Consider the following 10991-nt stretch of genomic DNA (forward strand, 5'->3'; position numbering starts at 1 on the left):
GTCAACTATCCATCTCATGTTTGAGATGACCTTCCGTCCATTCGTTTCGTCGCTCCGAGAAACAATGGAGGGTTTAATAGAGGATGAATTGTATTTCAGGTTGAGGAATTCGAAATCTATTGTTCGTGGGAAGACACCTTGAAGCGCATTCATTTTATTTCCCATTAACAAGTCTCCATTGGGAAACAGATAAAGTTAATTCCCTGAGAAATAAAATCCGAGGCAGTAGATCAACGTAATGCGACGTAATAATTATTTCTCAAATCCTCAAATTTTACGGATAATTGTTGTCAAGTGTGTTTCACGGATGATTTTGTTGGAATTTCATCGTCACTGGTGAACAATCCTAATTTACCGTTCGCAGTACATTGATCCAATTTGGGAACAGATTTATAAAAATTCATGAAAATTATATTTCGTATCTGTGATTACTTTTGCAGCTTTTGTTATGTAAATAAAGTATGGTAGTATTTTTTAAAGCAATTTGCACGACTTGTGTATACATTGGTCGTTAATTATACATTTTCAAAATTGGTTATTTCATCACCTCTGTAGTGAGTATGCGGTTTATTCGATATTATTTCCAACACTCGCTCTCCTGTAACAAATGTTAGTTAAACTTACTTTTTTAGTCTAGTGTATATTTATTTTTCAAGCAATTGCAAAACTTTGTGGAGTGTTCCCATTTTGGAACATGCTTAAAAACACATTTAAAAATTTTAGTTCCGTTTTTTTTCATAATATAACTTAATTAGTAGTAAAATAATTAGGTTATGCAAAAAATAATAAAAATCAGTTGGTAAGTTAGTTAGGTCTTTAAATGGTTAATATTGGTTTGGCGCCACTCTCTTAATTTTCTACCTGCTAAACTTTTCATACCTAAGTATTTCTTCCATTTCACAATCTTCGTTATCTGTGTCTTATATTTTATCCGAGGTTTCCTTTAGTTTTATTTCCTTTTCTGTTCTTGCTATCTACTTGTCCATTGATGGTTGTTTCCATCAGGCCATCATGCCTCTTGAGATATGGCTGATGAAATTGTTCCATCTTCTTAAAGATTTTATAAGGCTCCTCTCCTACCCTACTCCTCGTAGGGCTTTCTCGTAGCTCACTCAGTCAACCCATTTTATCTTCGTGATTTTTCTGCAGCACTAAATTGCGATTGCCTCCACCCTTAATTTATCTGCAGCTGTATTCGTCCACCTTTGCATTTAAGTCAGCTGATTATTAATGCCAAGCATTATTTTTATATCGTCGCAAGATGGTTCAGGCGGATATTTATACGATGAATGATTGCCAACTATTTATTGGCTAAATTTCAGTATTCAAAATAATAATTTGAGAGTTTGAGGTCAGAAAATGTAAGAAATTGACCTTAAGTAAGAAAAGTTTATTTACGCATTTGCTTGTTACAAAGGCATATTAAAGAGCATCGTGATGTCTTCAACGTGATCGCATCGTAACAGTCTTAGGGAATAATCTTATGTAAGCGAAGGTATGTCAGGTCAGTCTGAAATTCGACAGAGATACTGATTTTCTGTTTTATTGAGTTTAAATATTGATTCAAATTCAATCGATACAATACTGTGGATTTAGATAATACTACTTCACTCTATGAATTGACTGGTTCTCTCCTCAGAGAGCATACCAAGAAATATAGTTTTCAGTGATAGATAACAGAAAATCTCCAAAAAAACACACATACTCTTTCACTGAAAACTATAGTAGTAATGGCTGTAGTGTATGCTGATGCGACGTGTGAAACCTTATTGGTGCTACATTTTTTTAAACCGCCAGTCCGTCTAACAGAGGAATTTCCACTATGCAAGCGTAGCGGAGCCCCCGTCGTTATCAACTCGTGGGGGTAACATTTTGTAGCTCTTTGACATGCGCTGAAAGGGTTATTCGCGATAAGAGTAGCGGTGCGAAGGTGGTTACGCATCGTGCGCTTGCAGTGTTCGCAGTCACGAGGCCCGAGTTGGGCAGGCCTACTACGCATCCCGTCCCGTCGAGCGAGCGGCGGCACGGAGTAATCAGGCGATTCCGGGCCTCTTTATCCACTTGGACGCCACGGAGCCCACTTCGCAGATGGGGTCGTAAAAACGATGCTGAAGGTGACAGGCCGAGTGCTGCTCTGCGTCAAACGTCCATTTGCCACTTCCTTCACCGTGCGCGCAGCCGTACCCTTCATGAAGATCGGCTGCGTATCCGATTCCTGCAATTTTCTATGTTCGCCTTGAAATGGGAATATTGCCGCAACAGTTATGTCTTCCTTAATGTTTAATTTACTTCGTATCTATAATCTGAGAGAGGAGTTGGGTTTTATTCCAACAATACGATTACGCAGTTAATTTTTAAATTATCCTCGGAGTTATCATATACAGACTATGAAAAAAATTTGGCAAAACAAACGCTATTTATTTAACAGTGACAATGAACGTTCTGTTATCGCCAATCACATGCTGAGCACATTTCCGGCGTTATGAATGTTTAATAATTTGTTTTTAATTCAGATAAAAAATATCCTTAAATAATTAAAAGGAGTGGATTCTGAGACTGTTATGAATAACTTACGCATATATTTATTGGTAGATAGGCACTGTTAGTTGCATATGACTATGGAAAATGTATTTTATTTCGTAGAGGATATTCAACACTTGTGTTATTCATCAGTAGATACTGCGAAATATATTTTTTGTTCTTGATTTATACTTAGCCTTTGGGCATGCTTTATTAATTGTCCATTTGTTATAGCATTGAAGGAGATTTATAAGTAAAACGTAATGATGGAAAATGCATCAGAAATATTTGGTGCAAACCCGCGGGATCCTTCCCTTTTAATTTAGCCCTTCGCGAGCGAGAAAGTCTGTTCTATATGCAGTACCCTCAACGGATATAATATCAGTCATGGTTTGAAATTTTTTTCCATCATATTTATGAAAATTAAGTTAGATATTTATTTTAAAAGGCATAATTTCCTTGAATATTATTCCAGTAGTTCGTGAAATCATAACTTTCGTTTCAGTCGTGGCAAGTATTTTCATTCTGTGTCAACATTAAGTTTGGAGTGTTTATATCCCAATAAAATCAAGTCATCAGCCATCAGCGAACGTTGAAGGGTATTTCGCACTTTCATCCGTGTGTTTCCTGATTCCTCAGTCTTTGCGACTTATTCGATTCGTTTTGTCTTGAACACTTTTTCTAACAATTTTTCCACCTTCAGATGTTTAGTCTCCTCGTGACTATTTCAGGTTTTCTGTCTCCATAGATCTTGAAGCAAAAAATGGTTTACCCTTGTTTGATTATTCCTGCTTATGCTTAGTTATGTAATGTCAAGCTACGTTAATGTTCCGGCCCTCTGTCGAGCAAAATAGGCAAATACTCGGAAAATGCGGAAAATTTTTGGGAAAAGCATCGATCCCTTGGAGAGGTCGATAGCTTGAGTGCGTTCAAGGTTACTTCGTGAAATAAATTCATTTTCTTATTAAAAGGGATGTATCGGTATTTACGCCCGCGAAATTATCATTGTTATTCTTGATTTTATCAAAGCTGTGTATTAGGGCGCAAAATATCTTTTACTGACCTTAAGATTTAGGAATTGTCTATCGGTTCAGTTGTTCTATTTAAATGCAGTTAAACCTTGCGCAAAGTAATTTAGTGATCATCAATTAGACAAGCTTAAGTAAAATGTTTGCTCTCCGCTGTCTCTTACATCGGTTTCCGTCTAATTGAAGTGCCCACCTGAGTGATCGTATTTGAGAATTGGCAGCAATCAGCCGAAAATCTTTCAGAGCGTGAGCGACCGGAGAGAAAAATCTATAGGGAATGATTGGAGCGAATTTCTCCATCACCCAACGGCGAATTGAGGACTCGGATCGAGTCCGAAAATAATTTTGAAAAGTGATAGAGTCTTGAAACTCAGGCGGTTGGTTGTTGTTCATGTAACTTGAAATTGGGCAAGTTATGGACGAATCCTGATATAATCACGATCTCTGCTTTGATCACGAAAGAAACGGGTATGTTTGAAATTATAAAAAGTTCTGTCAATTATTCTTCAAGATGCCGCACTAAAAAAATCCTCAAAATGGTCCCTCAAGCATGGGACTATTTTGGTAAATAATTAATGCTTTCAAAAACTTCTTATTGTATATTCTAATAGAGAATCATCACGAAGTAGTGATTTAAGTGCTCATTTTTGCTATTTTAGTTGGATCTTCAATGCGTTGTATACATTATCTGTTATAGTTTTTTTAATTAATAACATATAATATAGCCGATTTTATTATTGTGTGATTAATCAGAGGCATTACAAAATGTAAAATACTCAATAACTTCGGTTTATTCAACGAAAATTCTGCTATGAAGCTCGCATCTATCCATTAAAGCAGATTGACTACGTATGGAATCTTGACTCGAGGTAAAGGGCAAAGTTTCCCCACTTTCATTCTCGCCGAAGAAAAAGCCAGTTTCTCGGTGGATGAAGGAAAACAACGTTTCATTCGTGGTGGCGCTCTGATGCGGGGAAGATAGTCGTGCTGATAATATGACTCGGCAAAACGTGTGGGACAAGATCTTATCCAAAGACATTGGAGCGCGGGACCGCTTGTTGAAATCCCATTTCATCTGTTTCTTTCTCAGATTTCGCAATTAAATTTCGTTATGGAAAAGTATGCTTTGCAACGGTCTTCTTTGAAAATGTTTCCACCTCGTAAAGTTCGTGCAATTTTGCAATTTTGGTCTCAGCTCCAGTAAGATTCTGTGGTACAGAATTTGTCATTAATAAAAATAGTTATTTTTCAATTAATAATTCCTCAGTTTTTTCAAGTTTCTTTTCATCCCTCATTTATGTTTTCCACGTTTTAGGTGCTCTCAGAATTTTCCAGGGCGTTAATTTTCGGGGTAGTGCGCACTAGAAATATAAAAATATCTCATTGAAAATAAAAAAATACCTTTATATCATAAATTATGAAAGACTTCATAATGGAATTTGGTCCAAGATATTGAAATTTTATATTTTTCGAGGTTTTCCATTCTTTAAGACAGTCATCTATACTAGACTCATTGACCATGTTTCTTTTACCAGCTCTTTGATTCTCCGAGATTTCTCCCAATAAATATTGAAATTTTTTTTCAATATTAGTACCTAAAATTACGCCTAAACTAATCAAATATGTAGTTAATCATTCGTTCTGCATGAGTTCCCTTCTAGGGGTTGTATCGTAAAAACATTTTCTGTAAGTATGTATATACAGTGTGCCCAGCGACACAAAAGAGATAACATTAGGAAGCCAATGAATTTCTTAGGATTTTTTGTGTAAACTGGTGTAATTCATTACCGCTATTAAATGCAACAGTCTGTGCTGCCCTTGAGCATGAGACCCAGCCCTCAAAAGTGCGCCCTCGGCGGACCGCTCCCGCATATTATGCCACTGTTACTCAAAGAATTTATTCTTTATTTCTCGATTTTTTTTCCATTTAAATCCATCCCAGTAGGTGATACCATAGGCGGAGTTGGGGGCTGGGGACGCCCCACTAACCCCTCCTCCCTCTGTAGTTCCGGGAGAGATGGTAATCATTAAAGTGGTTCTTCAACGCAAGGTATTATTTCACCAGAAAGTAATGTTTAAAGTTAATTGGAGAAAATCTAAACGCCACTTGTCTAAGCAAGCGTATGACAGCTGAGATGCATTACATACCATCAAGGCGCACCGGAAAGTGGTGAACTCCCAAAACAATGACCGTAATCCGCCACTTGACGATATGGCAGTAATTATGATGATTTCCTTTCTTTTATTGTCAAATTTGATATTACAACGCGGTCACTGAGGGTGAGTATTCTCTTAGGAAGAAAACTAGTAATTTTTTCAAGGAGGTGGTTGTACTGAAATAAAAGCTCATGACGTGAATTTCATGTGCTGGCGGTTGATGATTAGTGGCGCTGTAAATTTAGGATTAATGCAATATGCAGAGGGGTTAAACGAGATTTAGATAAACCCCTTGTTGAATTTGCTTTGAGTTGCGTAAGCTTGTTTTTCAGACCTTTTTTTAATTAGTCCTCCTACGATAGATTATACCGCGCACTGTTTGTATTTCAAACGGTTGAAGCTAAATTACTATCACAAATGACAAAACGATTCCGTTTTATTCCACGGATTTATTTTTTTGGTACAACATATTTCAACCTCAAGAGGTCATTTTCAAGTACAAAAATGTTTTTCCATAAAGTTGAGCTGGAAACCATTGAACTAATTTACTATAATATTTGCCTCAATGTAGGTCCTTTGCTCAGTCAAGTTTTAAATGTGATTGCATTCCAGTTTTCCGGAAAAAGAAAGGAAGTACGATAGATTACATATCGAGAGAAGTAAATTTTGTGAAGCGATGTGGCGGAAGTGTATTCGTAAGAATTTATTTTTAGTTGTAGCTTTAGACAACTAATGGTGATGACGAGATAAGTCGATAGAGGCAGAGAAAAAATTGATAGCAAATTATTTAACTTCATAGAACGAAAGTCAATGAAAAATAGTTATGATGATGGCATGGAAAGTAAAGGATATTGACCATACCAACCCTGATATGTGATGAATATTTTAATGAAGAAGTAACGATTGTAATCGAGGTAACATTGAGATTTTCGGAAGTCTTGGAGGCGACCGACCGAAATCGCTCCTCCGAATCGCCTTTGGTGCCTCGCAAAGTTACCTTTTCTCGCGAATCATCCGAATAGAGGCGCCTGGCCGCTAACAACATTCCCACAAATAGCAAGATGCGGCTCAACCCTCCCTCCACGGCCTCCGAATCAAAAATCTCCAGCCTCGCGTCAGCACCTGGAATGATTTGACACGGCGCGCACACGTTGGTTGAAATCACCCGTTTACCTTCGCTCGATTTCAAGGTAAACGGCCAACCCTAAGATTTCGTTCGATTGCCAATGCGAGCCATTCAATTTTTCCTATCAATTCAAATGTTGCGGATGGAAAAATTCTAATGAGTTTCTAATCTCTTCCTTGCCCTTCTTTCTTCCCATTATAAACAAATTTGACCTTTCACTGCTGTTCTATCTCCGGAAACCTTCTCCTCACATGCGGCGAAAATGTTAAAATGCGTCTCCTGGGCCCATGGAGCAGGTACTTCCAGGATGGGTGTGGTACACCCTCCGAAGGGTCACTAATCCCCGACCCTATCCTCGACGAACTCACCCTCGCAGGACCGTCTTATCGGCCCTACCAGCGGGGGCCCTACCTCCGGAAAAGTGACCGCTCTGACTGCAATTTGAAAATCAATCAATCAATCCGATCATCGAAATATGATAGTTTTCATCGCACTCCTGCCAATCAAGCAATCAAGTACGTCTTTGAACCGTGTCTCTGCGATAAAAAATAACGATTTTGTTAACTTTGCAACAAAACGTGGCTGCGGACCACCGGAAAATGGCCATTATATCAAAGTTAACAAAATCATTATTTTTCATCGCAGAAACACGGTTCAAAAACGTACTTTATTGCTTGATTGGCAGGAGTGCGATGAAAACAATCATATTGTGATGATCGGATTGATTGATTGATTTTCAAATTGCAGTCAGAGCGGTCACTTTTCCGGAGGTAGGGCCCCCGCTGGTAGGGCCGATGAGACGGTCTTGCGTGGGTGAGTTCGTCGAGGAAAGGGTCCTGGATTAGTGGGTCCCTTCGAAGTGCTTCGGCCAAAGTGCTGACCGCATGGCAGGGAGGAAGAAAAAGTACGTCCACCGCAGTCTGTCGTGCGGACGTACTAGGTACGTCCACAGCAGTGAAAGGGTTAAGCGATTGCCAGCGCATGCATGTAGTAAGGGAAATTAAAAATAAACTGCTAGGAAACCCCCTTTAATATGTGCTGTTAGTGCAGTTATTTGCAGCCTGTAAGAGAGAAAAACATTTATGGGCATTTATCCATTACTTATTACGCTCTAAAACGCAAACTGGTAATGAAATTGATTCATATCAATCGGGATTATGGATACATGATAGAAATGGGTTCAGCAGAATTCAAGACTGTATTTTTTTAATTAGCCGACAGAAAGAAATAGAATGTAAACGTAAGTTTACGACTTCATCGAGCGTAAAAATATTTTTAATCTATTAGATTCTTCTTTCAATAGCGTAGGCATTATTTTATGATTCCCTATGTGAAATTAGCTGTACATACCTTTAAACAATAATCTGAGTGACATATCATAAGTATTTGATAAGGAGTGAGCCGTCAACAACACGCAGCTTTCAATGTGTCCTAGGCAGTTTAAAATCAAATAACACGAGGAAATTCATGCAAACTTAGTGGGCTTCCACCACTAACACGGCAACGTGCTACGCGGCTATGTTGTATTAAAAGCTGAAATTAGTTATAGGTTTTTAAATAAAAATAATTTTATCTGTGGGAGGGAAATATCAAAGGAAGGCATTACTGCGAAGGAACGGATGCAAAGAAAAAATCCGAGCAAATCATCAAAAATAATGTGGAAAAGAAAAAAAATCGAAAAGTCCTTCGTAGGGATGTGCAAGTAGCACTTTTTGATCTCGAGTCGAGTATCGAGTCGAGTATCGAGTCGAGCTGAAAACTACTCGCGAGTATCGAATCGAGTCGAGTATGGTAATTTCTCGACCAGGGATTACAACAATTCGTGTTCCAAAATTTCCAATCTCCTTGTAAATTTTCAGTTCTGAATGCTTAGCCTGGCGTGAAAAGAAGCTATATTAACAATTTTCATGGATCTTGAATCTTAACGGAAATTTAAGTGGACGAAGCGAACTAAATAGAACTTAGCTTTAGCTTTGTAGACCAAAAAAAAAACTTTATTTCCCACTTCATTTAATTAACCTTGGCAACTCTTTTTTTGTACGTTCAAGAAGGAAACTAAACGCAACAAAAGAATAAACGAGAAGTAATATCGTACATACGTAGTCCTAAAAAATGCGAAAAGTGACTACGCATGACTTCAAACATCGGGAAAAAATGGTATTGTCCGCTAAACCCTAAAACTTACATTTTATTAACAGAAATTTTAATCTTGTTTACGTATTCTCACGGCGCTTGAGTAAAGAGAGTAGGGTATAAAAGTATCGCATAAGAAAAGTATGAGCGATGCAAGGGTCCACTCCGAATACGTAGCCGGGTCGGAAGACGTTCGGCGGCCGCTCTCGGTGCCCATGTCGACTACGGTTGTCTGCTACGTATACAGCAAGCTGAAACTCCCAGGCCAAGACATTAGAACGACTTATCGAATTTAAAAACGATATTATTGCATGAATTTCGTGATAGTACCTCTTGTCGGCAGTTTCCTGAACTTACTGGAATCGGCAGAAATGTCACCGAAAATACTGGACTCGACATTCGTAGTGCTACTTGAAACACTATCTACTATCAACTACTCGACTCGAGTCGAATTTTCGAGTACTCGCACATTCCTAATGTGGCTGTTAATATCATGAATTACGAAAATTTTACTATAACGGATAGTCTTAGTGGATAAAGACATTCTTAATTTCTTCAATTCTGCTATTTTATTTACATCTTTCCATCATGATCCCTTAGAGCATACTTACGCTGAATTATGTATTCCCAGCATATTTATAAACGCTTGCGCTACCCTAGTTATTGAAATTCACCATCCCTAGTCTAGCCGCTCTGTGCTCCACTCAATTAATACCTGCGGCGATTCTTGCCTCTTAAGGGTCCCACACGCCAGCTGTATGCTCTCAACTGATGACTTACTACAGTGGGTGCAAAAAGTATTCGGACTGCTCTTGTTTCCAGCTAAAATTTTCATTTTCTTTGTGTTGCGCTTATGTCTTCGGCTTGAAATGATTCTCAGTGTGTACTATAGACGCTCTTTATTTATGCATGCACTGCTGCAACCGCAACAAATAATAAACTTTCGAAACTTTAAACAAAATAGAAAAATAACTTCAAATGTGTCGCACAAAAAGTATTCGGACACCTGAATTTTTCATACTTATGAAATGAAATCATAAGGCACACTTTACGCAATAATTAGTATTTTGTGGCATTCATTTTGGTTTTAAGGACTACCTGAAGGCGATTTGATATTGAATGGACCAATTTTGGTGTGACAGGAGGGGGTGTTTTTTCCCATTCTTCTAATAAGGCAATCTTGAGGTCGTTCATTTTTTATATTTGGCTTTACTTTATTAGAATCTCCAGAATACTGTACAGATATTTTATCGGATTGAGGACTGGTGATTGAGGAGGGGTGTTCGACAGTTTGGATGTGTTATGCTACATCCACAGCATTGTATTCTTTGCCTAGAGTTTTGGATCATTGTCCTGTTGAAAAGTAAATTTGTTTCTCAGTCCCATTTTATCAGTACTAACTAACAATTTTTTTTCAGTAAGTCGATTTAGATCTTGCTGGCCATGATCCCTTTCAAAAGGTGAAAATTACTTACTCTAGACGAGCCGATGCACCCCCACACCATAACCAACCCCATGTTTCACTGTTGCTTTCAAGTTCTTGGGATCGAGCACAGTATTGTTCCGACGCACATAATTTGATGATCACCGGATCAGAATATGTTGTACTTGCTCTCGTCAGTGAAAATCTCTCTATCCCACCATTCTAAAAGCTCAGATTGATGTTCCCGAGAGAAATCTACCTGCCTCTTGCGAATGACTACGCTGATACACGGCATCCTCCTTGCTACCCGGCCGTAGTAACTGTTTTGCTTCCACACATTCCGGACGGTTCAATTTTCAAGATTTCATTCTTAATTCCAAGTACGGGACTTCACTTATGGAATTGAGGTCCTTTTCTAATACCAATCTCTCGCGATGGCCATCAATTTATCTGTACACAACTACATCATCTGCGAAGAGGCGGATTATGTTCGTTACCGCGGTAGTAAAGTCATTAATGTAAAGAAGGAACAAAAGAGGACCTATAGCACTTCCTAGGGGTACACCTGAGGTAACATATGTAGTATCTGAATGAGCTATATCCA

Source organism: Ischnura elegans, chromosome 1, assembly GCF_921293095.1.
Source record: "Ischnura elegans chromosome 1, ioIscEleg1.1, whole genome shotgun sequence".
In the NCBI taxonomy this organism is placed as follows: Eukaryota; Metazoa; Arthropoda; class Insecta; order Odonata; family Coenagrionidae; genus Ischnura; species Ischnura elegans.